Source organism: Choloepus didactylus, chromosome 10 (assembly GCF_015220235.1).
Source record: "Choloepus didactylus isolate mChoDid1 chromosome 10, mChoDid1.pri, whole genome shotgun sequence".
Lineage (NCBI taxonomy): Eukaryota > Metazoa > Chordata > Mammalia > Pilosa > Megalonychidae > Choloepus > Choloepus didactylus.
This window is the reverse complement of record NC_051316.1, coordinates 73,058,792-73,068,928: the sequence shown is the minus strand read 5'-3', so window position 1 is coordinate 73,068,928 and position 10,137 is coordinate 73,058,792. Positions and strand designations below refer to the sequence as shown.

The window sequence follows — 10,137 nt, the reverse complement described above, 5'->3', positions numbered from 1 at the left end:
ATAATTCACCACATCAACAGGATAAAGAAAACAAAAATATCATATGAACGTATTAATTAATGAAGAAAAAGTATTTCATATAATTGAACACTTATTCATGACAAGAGCACTCAGAAAACTAAGAACAATTCTGAACGCTACTTTGTAGATAACAACCAATGGATGCTAATGTTTGTGGAAGGGCAAGGAGCTAGAATAGTTAATATGATACCAAAGGAGAAGAACAAAGGTGGAGGACTCAAACTACCTGAATTCAAAGCTTTCTCTAAAGCTACAGTTCTCAAGACAGCTTGGTATTGCCAAAAGAATGGACACATAGGTCAAAGGAACAAAATAGAGAGCCCATAAATAAGTCCACAAAATATAGTCAACTGAGCCTTGAGCAAGGGCAGTTCAGGAGAGACAGGATCATTTTTTCAATAAATGGTGCTGAGACAATGAGACATCATTATGGGTTGAAATGTGTCCCCCAAAAAGATATGCCCTGACAGTTACAAACATTAAGTCCTTACTCCTGGTCCTGCGAATGTGACTTTATTTGAAAATAGGGTTGTTGAAGATGTAATTAGTTGAGATGAGGACCGCCTGGCCTGGGGTGGAGCCTAATCCAATATGACTGGTTTCTTTACAGAAGAAGGAAATCTGGACACAGACAGGAGAGGAGAATGCCATGTGATGATGAAGGCAGACATGGAGGTGCTGCAGCTGCAAGCCTCAGAATGCCAAGAATTGTTAGCAAACCACCAGAAGCTAGGAAGAGGGAAGGAAAGATTCCCTCCTACAGGTTTCAGAGGGACCGTGGCCCCTGTGACACCTTCATTTCAGATTTCTAGCCTCTAGAACTGTGAGATCATACATTTCTGTGATCTTAAGTCACTAGTTTATGGCAGTTTGTTACAGCAGTCCTAGAAAACTAAGACAGATGTCCATATGCAGGTAAATGAACCTAGACATGAACTTATATCTTTCTCAAAAATTAACCCAAGAAGGATCATATATCTAAATGTAAAATGCAAAACCATAAATCATCCAGAAGAACATACAGAAGAAAATCTATATGACATTGGATTTGGTGATAAGCCTTTTTATGCAACACCAAAAATCTGATCCATGAAAGAAAAAATGATAAGTTGGGCTTTATTAAAAGTGAAAACTTAGTTCTGGAAAAGACATTGTTAAGAGTATCAAAAGACAAGGTGCAGGGATGTCCAAGGGAAAGCAAGGCCCAAACTTCTGTGTTTAGGTCAGAATGGTTTCAATCCCAGAATACTATGAAGGCAAGAATGGCCTCCTCACCAGAGCCATGGGCTTCCTGTGGAAGATGCTTCTGGAAAAGTTGCTGAGGTTTTGTCCTAAAGTGAATCCAGTGTATGATTTGGGGAGGCAGAAAGCTGGGCAAACCCCCCAAGAGCAAGTGGAAGAAGTTATTAGTGGCAAGCTCTTTGACAGATTGAAAGATGAAAATCCAAATTTTAGAGAGAAAATTATAGCAATCAACAGTGAACTTACCCAACCTAAACTGGCTCTTAGTGAAGAAGATAAAGAGGTCATCGTAGAACCTACCATTATTATATTCCACTTGCAGCTACAGTAAGGTTTAATGAAAATTTAAGAGATGCTGTTCAGTTGAATGTGATTGCTATATGACAGCCTATTCTCCTTGTACAACAAATGAGGGATCTGGAAATGTTCATGCATGTATTAACAGCATATGCATAATGCAATCGAAAGCATATTGATGAAGTAGTCTACTCACCCCCTTGGATCGCAGGAAGCTGATTGATTAGTCTCTAGAGTGGATGGATAATGGCCTAGTAAATGATATCCCTCCAAAATTGATAGGCGACAGACTAATCATACATATACACAAAAGCATTGGCAGAATATGTTGTACAACAAGAAGGAGCAAGCTGAATGTGGTGATTTTAAGGCCATCGATTGTTGGTGCCAGTTGGAAAGAACCTTTTCCAGGATGGACTGATAACTTTAATGGACCAAGTGGTCTCTTGATTGCACCCGGGAAAGGAATTCTTTGAACAATGTGTGCCTCCAACAATGCCCTTGAAGATCTTGTTCCTGTAGATGCAGTTGTCAAAACGAGTCTTGCGGTAGCCTGTATTTTGGAGTTAACAGACCAAGGAACACCATGGTGTATAATTGCACAACAGGTAGCACTAATCCTTTCCACTGGGGGAAAGTTGAATACCATGTAATTTCCACTTTAAAGAGGAATCCTCTCAAAGAGGCCTTCAGTCAGCCCAATGTAAATCTAACCTTCAATCACCTTTTATATCATGACTGGATTGCTGTAAGCCATAAGGCCCCAGCATTCCTGTATGATATCTACCTCAGGATGACTAGAAGAAGCCCAAGGATGATGAAAACAATAACTCATCTTCACAAAGCTATAGTGTTTCCTGAATATTTTACAAGTAATTCTTGGGTTTGGAATACTAATAATGCCAATATGTTAATGAATCAATTAAACCCTGAAGATAAAAAGATATTCAATATTGATGTATGGCAGTTACATTGGGCAGAATATATAGAGAACTACTCTATGGGAACTAAGAAATATGTGTTGAATGAAGAAATGTCTGGCCTCCCTGCAGCTAGAAAACATTTGAACAAGTTGAGGAACATGCGTTATGGTTTTAATACTATCCTTGTGATCCTGATCTGGCACATTTTTATTGCAAGATCACAAATGGCAGGAAATATTTAGTACTTCATGGTTAGTCTGTGTTACAAATTTCTGTCATACTTCTGAGAATCCAGCACAATGAGATACTGAAGACAAGAATTTAGCATTAGAACATCTATGCATACAGTGGTCTAAATGCACAGAATGTAAAATGTACTTAAGTCATCTCACTTTTTGTCAAGACATTAAACCATCTTAGATCCAGGGGAAAAAAAAAAAAGACAAGGTGCAGACTGGGAAACAATATTTGCAACACACATTTCTGATAAATGATTTGTATTAAAAATATACAATGAACTAACAAAACTCAACAATAAGAAAAACAACAAACCAATTTTATAAATGAACTTGGTGGATATAGTGTTTATAAAAAATTAATTTTAAAAATTCATTAAAAATGAATACTAATACCTAGCTCATGAGATTGTTAGTAAATGAATGAAAACATAAGCACATGAAAAGATGCTCAACATCGTTTGCTATTAGGGAATTAAAATTTAAACAACAGTGTGATACTAATACACCTTTCAGAATGGCTAAATTTTTTAAAAAATGACAATACAATAGTAAAGGAGGTTGCGAAACAACAGGAATTCTGTTCATTGCTGTTTGGAATGCTGATGGGAAAACACTTTGAAACAATGTTTAGCAGTTTCTTACATAGCTAAACAGTCTTACCATATGAGCCAGCAATCATGCTCCTAGCTATTTACTCAACTGATAGGAAAACTTATGGTGACACAAAAACCTGAACATGAATATTTATAGCAGCTTTATTCATAATCACCCAAAACTGGAAGCAACCAAAATATCCTTCAATATATGAATGGGTAAACAAACCGGTGCATCCATACAATGGAATATTTTTCAGCAATAAAAAGTAATGACCTATCAAGACATTAAAGATGATGGATCTTCAATGCATATTGCTAAGTGAAAGCAGCCAGTCTGAAAAGGCCACATATTACAAGACATTCTGGAAAAGGCAACTATAACAACCTACAGCTGGTGGATCTCAAAGACACTCTCGATTCACACCACTAAAACTTTGCTTCAATATTTCTCCCTGAACTCAAAATTTCCTTCCCTTTCCTCTCCATATAAAAAAAATTCTTCCCATTTTTCAAACCAGTTTCCACTTGCCTTCTGTTTCCTCATGCACATTGGGGAAGTTATGTTTACTTTCCTAGGTTGTTTTAAAAGTAAAATAAAGTTAGATTCATGTTTTTGGTTGTCAGAGCTTACCTAGAAGAGCCAGGGAACACAAAGGAGGGAAGTGGGTCAAGAATAAAGGCATATGCATCCTTCGTGTAAGTGGTGGGGACCCAGGCTAACTGGACAGGATAAACTTAGGACATGGGTCAGCCACCACAAAGCTTTGGTCAATTGATGCAGGATTTCTGGCCCAATGTCGTAAGCAATTTTGTGGATTATTTCAAGAGAGGTTGCATGTCGTTTAATGGTCTTCTCTCCCCCTTTTTTTTAAAACTTTGGGTTACCAAACAAAACAAATTTATGAACCATATTCAGCCTTCTAACTTTTAGTTTGTAAACACTGATATATATATATATATATATATATATATATATACATATATATATATACCTGATCCAGGGAATACGTCCAGCTATCATTAAACTAACCATTTTAATGTATTGAAGTTTAACAGGGCCCTCCATTTTCTTTTGAAAGTTTGTTGCTTGTTAACCTTTGGGATAAGATCAAGGAATTCTATTTTCTTTCTCTCATGTCTAGGGATTTTATCTGCTGAATTTCAGACCATGAGTCTCTGTACCATTACAGAGAAACAATAGCGACTGAAAATCCACCTTGTGGGTCCAATACACTATTGGCCTTATCTCCAGTCAATGAGAAGACTGAAGGGAGTATCTGAGTCTTCCTGGGCCATCTGCTTCGGTACTCTTCTCCTAGACTTATCTCAAGATTTCCATGGATGGAGATGAAATTCTTTCCTGAGTGTTCATAATGGTGGTACAGCGTGTGGAAAACAGAGCTTGGTACTCAGTGTAACCCCTGATTCACACAGGGTAAGGCTCTTCCAGACTTAGGCCTTCAAAAAAGGTGTCCTCCATGAAAACTCAGTCTCCTTTTCTCTTTAATTCTCCATTTCCCACATGCAGCCTTCTCTTCTGAGTTTCTGAGTCCATTAGTCCATCCTTCTCCATGGGTAAACTCTAGGGAGGCTCACTCTATCTACCTTTCTTATGACATGTAAGCATGAGCCTCCCACAAAAAGCCCAGCTCAGCCATGTCTGGCTCTAGAGATGAAAGAGATGGAGAGCCTTAATACCACTGGGCAAGAATATTCCAACTCCTGCTTCTCCATCAGCAAGACTGGTAAATAAGTCCCTTATTGGCTCATCCAAGAAGTAAGCACATCTTTCCAGAGCAGTTGTGCATTTTCTTCAAGATAACAAAATATGATTCTCATATCAAGGAAATGATAAACCTTTGTTGAATGCAAACTCATTTCATTTGGAGTAAACACCAAAGTTCTTAAAGTAACCTACAAGATTCTACATAAACTGACCTCTTATCACATCTAACCCCCTCTCCTATCAGTCTCCCCCCTCTTATTCCACTCTAGCCACTTTGGCCTCCTGAGTTTTACTTAAATAAACTAGGCACATTCCTATCTCAGGGCCTTTGTACTTTACTGTTCCTTCTACCTAGAACATTCTTCCTCAAAATGTCCATATCGTCTATTTCTTTACCTCCTTGAGGTTTCTGTTCAATGGAATCTGACCGCCCATTTCAAATAGCAACACTCCTCCATCTCTACCATCACTACTTATCTCCTTTCTTGGCTTATTTTTCTTTTCCTTAGCACGTAACACCATCTGCCATATCATATATTTTACTTCATTGTAATTTTCCACTTCACTTCATTGGAAAATTCCACAGAGTAGGAGTTTTTGTATGTTTCCCTGTTGCATCTTCAATAGAACAGTGCCTCATCACAGTACTCAATGTGTAACCATAATCGTTGAATAACGAAATGAATGAATTGTACAAAACAATATTTGACTTTTTTCTAAGCCTGGATTACATTGAAAAGCTTACTCAAGAGCTTTAGGAAGGAAAACACCGAATCTCATAGTAGAACTGATTCCAATTTTTCCCCCTAAGGAGAAGGTAATATGAGTGTGTATCTTGGGGAAGGAGTAAGGGGATGCTTTTCATCCATCCTATTAAAATCTCATTAGCACTTATTTAAACCATTCATGAGCTGCTCAATTACATATTTTCAATCCATCTCAGATTATTATCTTGCATTTTTACTCATTTAAATACGTTATGTATGTTATTAAATGTATTACTGTTTATAAATGCTTGCACAGGTTCTGGATACATAATATTTTCTCAATAAACATTAGCTATTGTAGGTCTGTCCTTAGGTATCATGTGCCTGCTATTAGTGTAAATAGTCACCAGATGGCACTCTGGCTCACACTGGGTGCCTTTACAATTCATGAATTTCTTCAAGAGAATATTCAGAAAATTAAGAAATCTTGCCCACCATCTTTTGCTAGCCAAGCTCTTTACTACTGAACATTAAACATCAAAATTTGCATTACTAATACTAGAAACAAAAATTCATGATCATAGTGACCATCTCAAATGGACACACAAAAATCTTACACTTTTCAATACAAGTTAACACACTTTCTGACACCGCCCCCCCCAATAATGACTATTTCAAACTGCTTTCTTTCTCCTCAAGTCTCCAAGACTCTTCCCTTGTCCTCTTTTTCCTAAATGAGCTTACTGACCTTCTATTTCACACACACACACACAAAAGACATCAAAAACTACCTGCTAACAAGCCTACACATTTCTGCAAGAGGAAAATCCTTGCTATTTTCCTTCCTATCTAGACCAGCTCTTCATTACCTTTGGATCTTATAGTCACTCACATCCTAGGAGACTTACAATATCAAGTATTGCTTTTTTCCTTTTTATATGGATCCTTCCTATTGATATTTAACTATGTTTACACCTTTTATCTTAAAAGCAAACAAACATCAATAACAACAGTAACAAAACCTCCCTCCACCCCACAACACTTAGCTTATTTCCCTACTGCCCTCTCTCTTGCATCCCCTTCATAGCCAACTTTCTCAAAGGAGTTGTCCATATGCTTTGTCCCTGTTTCCTCACCTTCTGTCCACCCTTCATCCCATTCTGGCTTAATCATTCTTCCCTCTCTGGCTAAAGTCACCAATGACTCCCTAACACTAAATTCAACATTTTTTAAAATAGCCATAATCTTACTTGATCTCTCAGCATCATTAAAAAGAGTTAATACTCTTTTTTATAAAATTTGTTTTCCTTGGCTTCCTTAATACTGTACTCTCCTGGTAATTTTTCTTCTATTTCTCTGATCACTTCTGAATCTCCTCTGCAGGCTCATTCACTTTACCACCATTTAAATCTTGGCATTTCTTAAAGTTCAATACTAGGTACTGACCATTTATCATTATAGTCTTTCCATAGGCAATCTCATTAATGCCCATGGTTTCCTTACCTTCTTCTATAAGCTGTCAAATTTCATATTAATATCTGCACTCTTGTCCTTAGTTCTATAACTCAATTTTGAAACCTGCTACTAAACCCTTAATTCTTTCCATCAGCTTGCAAATATCTCTGATTATTTTTTAAAGTTCTCTATTTCAGTGAATTTTACTATCTCTACTACTGTAAGTCAAATATCTAGAAATCATACATGGCACATCTCTCTCCTTTACCTATCATACTAATCTTATCACCAAATTCTGTTGATGTATTTCCTAAATATTTCTCAAATCCATCTACTCCTTTCCCATTCTCTTATACTCACCATAGCAAGCTAAAATCAACTCTCCCCTGGACTAAAGCTGATTATATTAGGTGCCTGATGAAAACCCTTCGATTAAATTCCATTGTTCTGATGATGAAGAAAAAATTTCTTATAAAGGAAATCAGGACCCTGTATGCTTATCTCCTACACTTCCTCAGTTCTCAGTATCCTGTACACTGGCCTACTGTACCATGACCTGTTCTTTCCTAGTGCCTCTGACATTCTGTTTCCTCTCCCTGAAATGAGTCACTCTCAGGGGCATTCATACCTTTTACCCATTTAACAACCTTTCTAAATAATAAATTTTACTTCTTTGTGGAAGCCTTCACTAATATTTGCCTGCCTCAGGTTCTTTTGTTATTTGCTCTCATAGAACTGTATTCCATTTCTTTATTTACATCAGTTTACAATTTTATTTAATTTTGTGGGTTTTGATTACTTTCTCTTTCTCTCAATCGTTTATAAACTTTTTTTCCTGCCTTGTTGGCTTAGAGAGAGAGGCTACATCTGAGTAACAAAAGAGATTCTCTGAGGGGTGACTCTGGGGCACAATTATAAGTAGGCTTAGCCTCTCCTTTGCAGTAACAAGCTTCATAAAGGTGAGCCCCAAGATCAAGAGCTTGGCCTACTAAACTGGTAGTCCCCAAAGCTTGTGAGAATATCAGGAATTCCACAGCTGGGAAAATTTAATATTTCCACATTTTCCCCCAGTCCCTCAAGGGGGTGTTGCAAATACTTTTTATTCTCTGCCCAAATTACTCTGGGATGTATTGGGGCTCCACGCTAACCCATACAAACCACCCAATCTCATTCCCTTAATGAGAGAAAATTTATGTCTGATTTTACTGCCATTCTATCCCCAGACTCTGCTCAGTGCCTGGAACATATAAGGCATTCAATATGTATTTGTTAAGTGAATGAATAAATGAAATCTCTGTTGAATGTCAGTATGACTCAGCTTCAATAATTTCAAGTCTTTTTGTCACTCTCCTTGTCCCAAATTTCTAATTCCTTTGAAGATAGAAGCTGATTAGCCTTGCTTAGATCATATCCAAACCCTGGCTCAATAACCTTTGGCCAGAGTAGGTTAAGAGTACACATTTTGTCATCCGGACTCACATGCTTTTCTTAGAGAAGAGATTATTTTGAACCAGGTAGCTCACCAAAGAAGCATCTACTTCAAATACCAACTGCACTGAATTATTACCACAAGTAAATAAGATGTGATACTAATAGCATGGCATTTTGTAGTGTGGATCATGTGTGGCATTTCATAGAGAGCTGCTGTTGGGAAACTGAATCATGTCCCCCACAAAAGGCATGTAAAGGTCCCCACCCCAGATCCTGTGGGTGTTAATCCATTTGTAATTTGGATGTTGAAGACATTAGTGGTTAAGGCATGCCCAAATGAATGAGAATGGGCCTTAATCCAATATGGCCAAAGTCCTTATAAGCAAAGGAAATTGGATACAGAAGGAGAAGACAGAGGGAGAGCCAGAAGCTAGAGGTCAGTGGAACATGGAAGAGAGAGAATATACCTCCATTTACATTGCCAAGTAACAGAAAACCCAAGAAACCCCAAAGTTTGACAGGAGGCCAGAAGATATCAACCCTGGGAGTAAGCAAGTCTTCTAGTCTGAGAAACTGTAAGTCAATAAATTCCTGTTCCTAAGTAAACCCACTGCATGGTATTTCTTTTAGAAGTCAGGAAACTAAAGCAGCTACTTTTGTTCTCACAGTCACCTGTTCAGACATTTTACACACACACAACAACAACAACAACAAAAACATCTGAAGCCAGCCCTCAAAAATTTCAACATAGATTTATTTCCCACCCTATTCTGAAGTGATAAAATCTTCAATAGGCAAATGATTTACAGGACATATCCACTACAACTTAAATATCTGGCATAGGTTATAAAATGGTATCCATTCATTAGTAAACATATATTGCAGACCAATTATCCAGGAAGTACTGGCTTAATAAATAAGTAAGCTTCACATCTAAGGAGATCATAGCAAGGATGGTAGATGAGATTCAAACATCACAATGCAATGAAAGATATTATGGTACCACTATGAAACAAATACCATAGAACTGCAAAGTGTGAAAAACGCCTTCACCTACCAAGGTATGGGCAAGCAGACTTCTGCAAGGATATTCAAACATGTAAATGGCAGTATCCTGCATAAATTGCTATTGATTGATTTAATCCTTCAAAGGTTAAACATGAAAGTACTCTTCTTTTTCACTTGTAGGTCTATTAAATTATTAAATGCTAGGTGCTCTTTTAGTCATAGAAATCTCAGGGTCCCACGAACATCCCCATCTCTCCTACAAAAACATATTTTCCTACCATTTAACAATGGAAGACCTTCCCTGTTATCAAAATCTTTGCAAAGTTAGAAAACAGAAGGCAGATTCCAACAAGTCTGGACTATACTATCTGAGCTACTTTTACTTCAAATATTAATTATCTCTCTCTAGAATTCTTTGATTCCTGAGATTCCACAATGAAATTGGATTTTTTCTCCAGGTGAAAAATACCCAATTTTCTCAGTTTAGAAGAA

General features: G+C 37.3%; 1 pseudogene; it reads left to right on the top strand.

The window, feature by feature from the left end:
- Positions 1-1,249: 1,249 nt before the first annotated feature.
- Positions 1,250-2,794, top strand: LOC119505738 (annotated as a pseudogene).
- Positions 2,795-10,137: the final 7,343 nt, after the last annotated feature.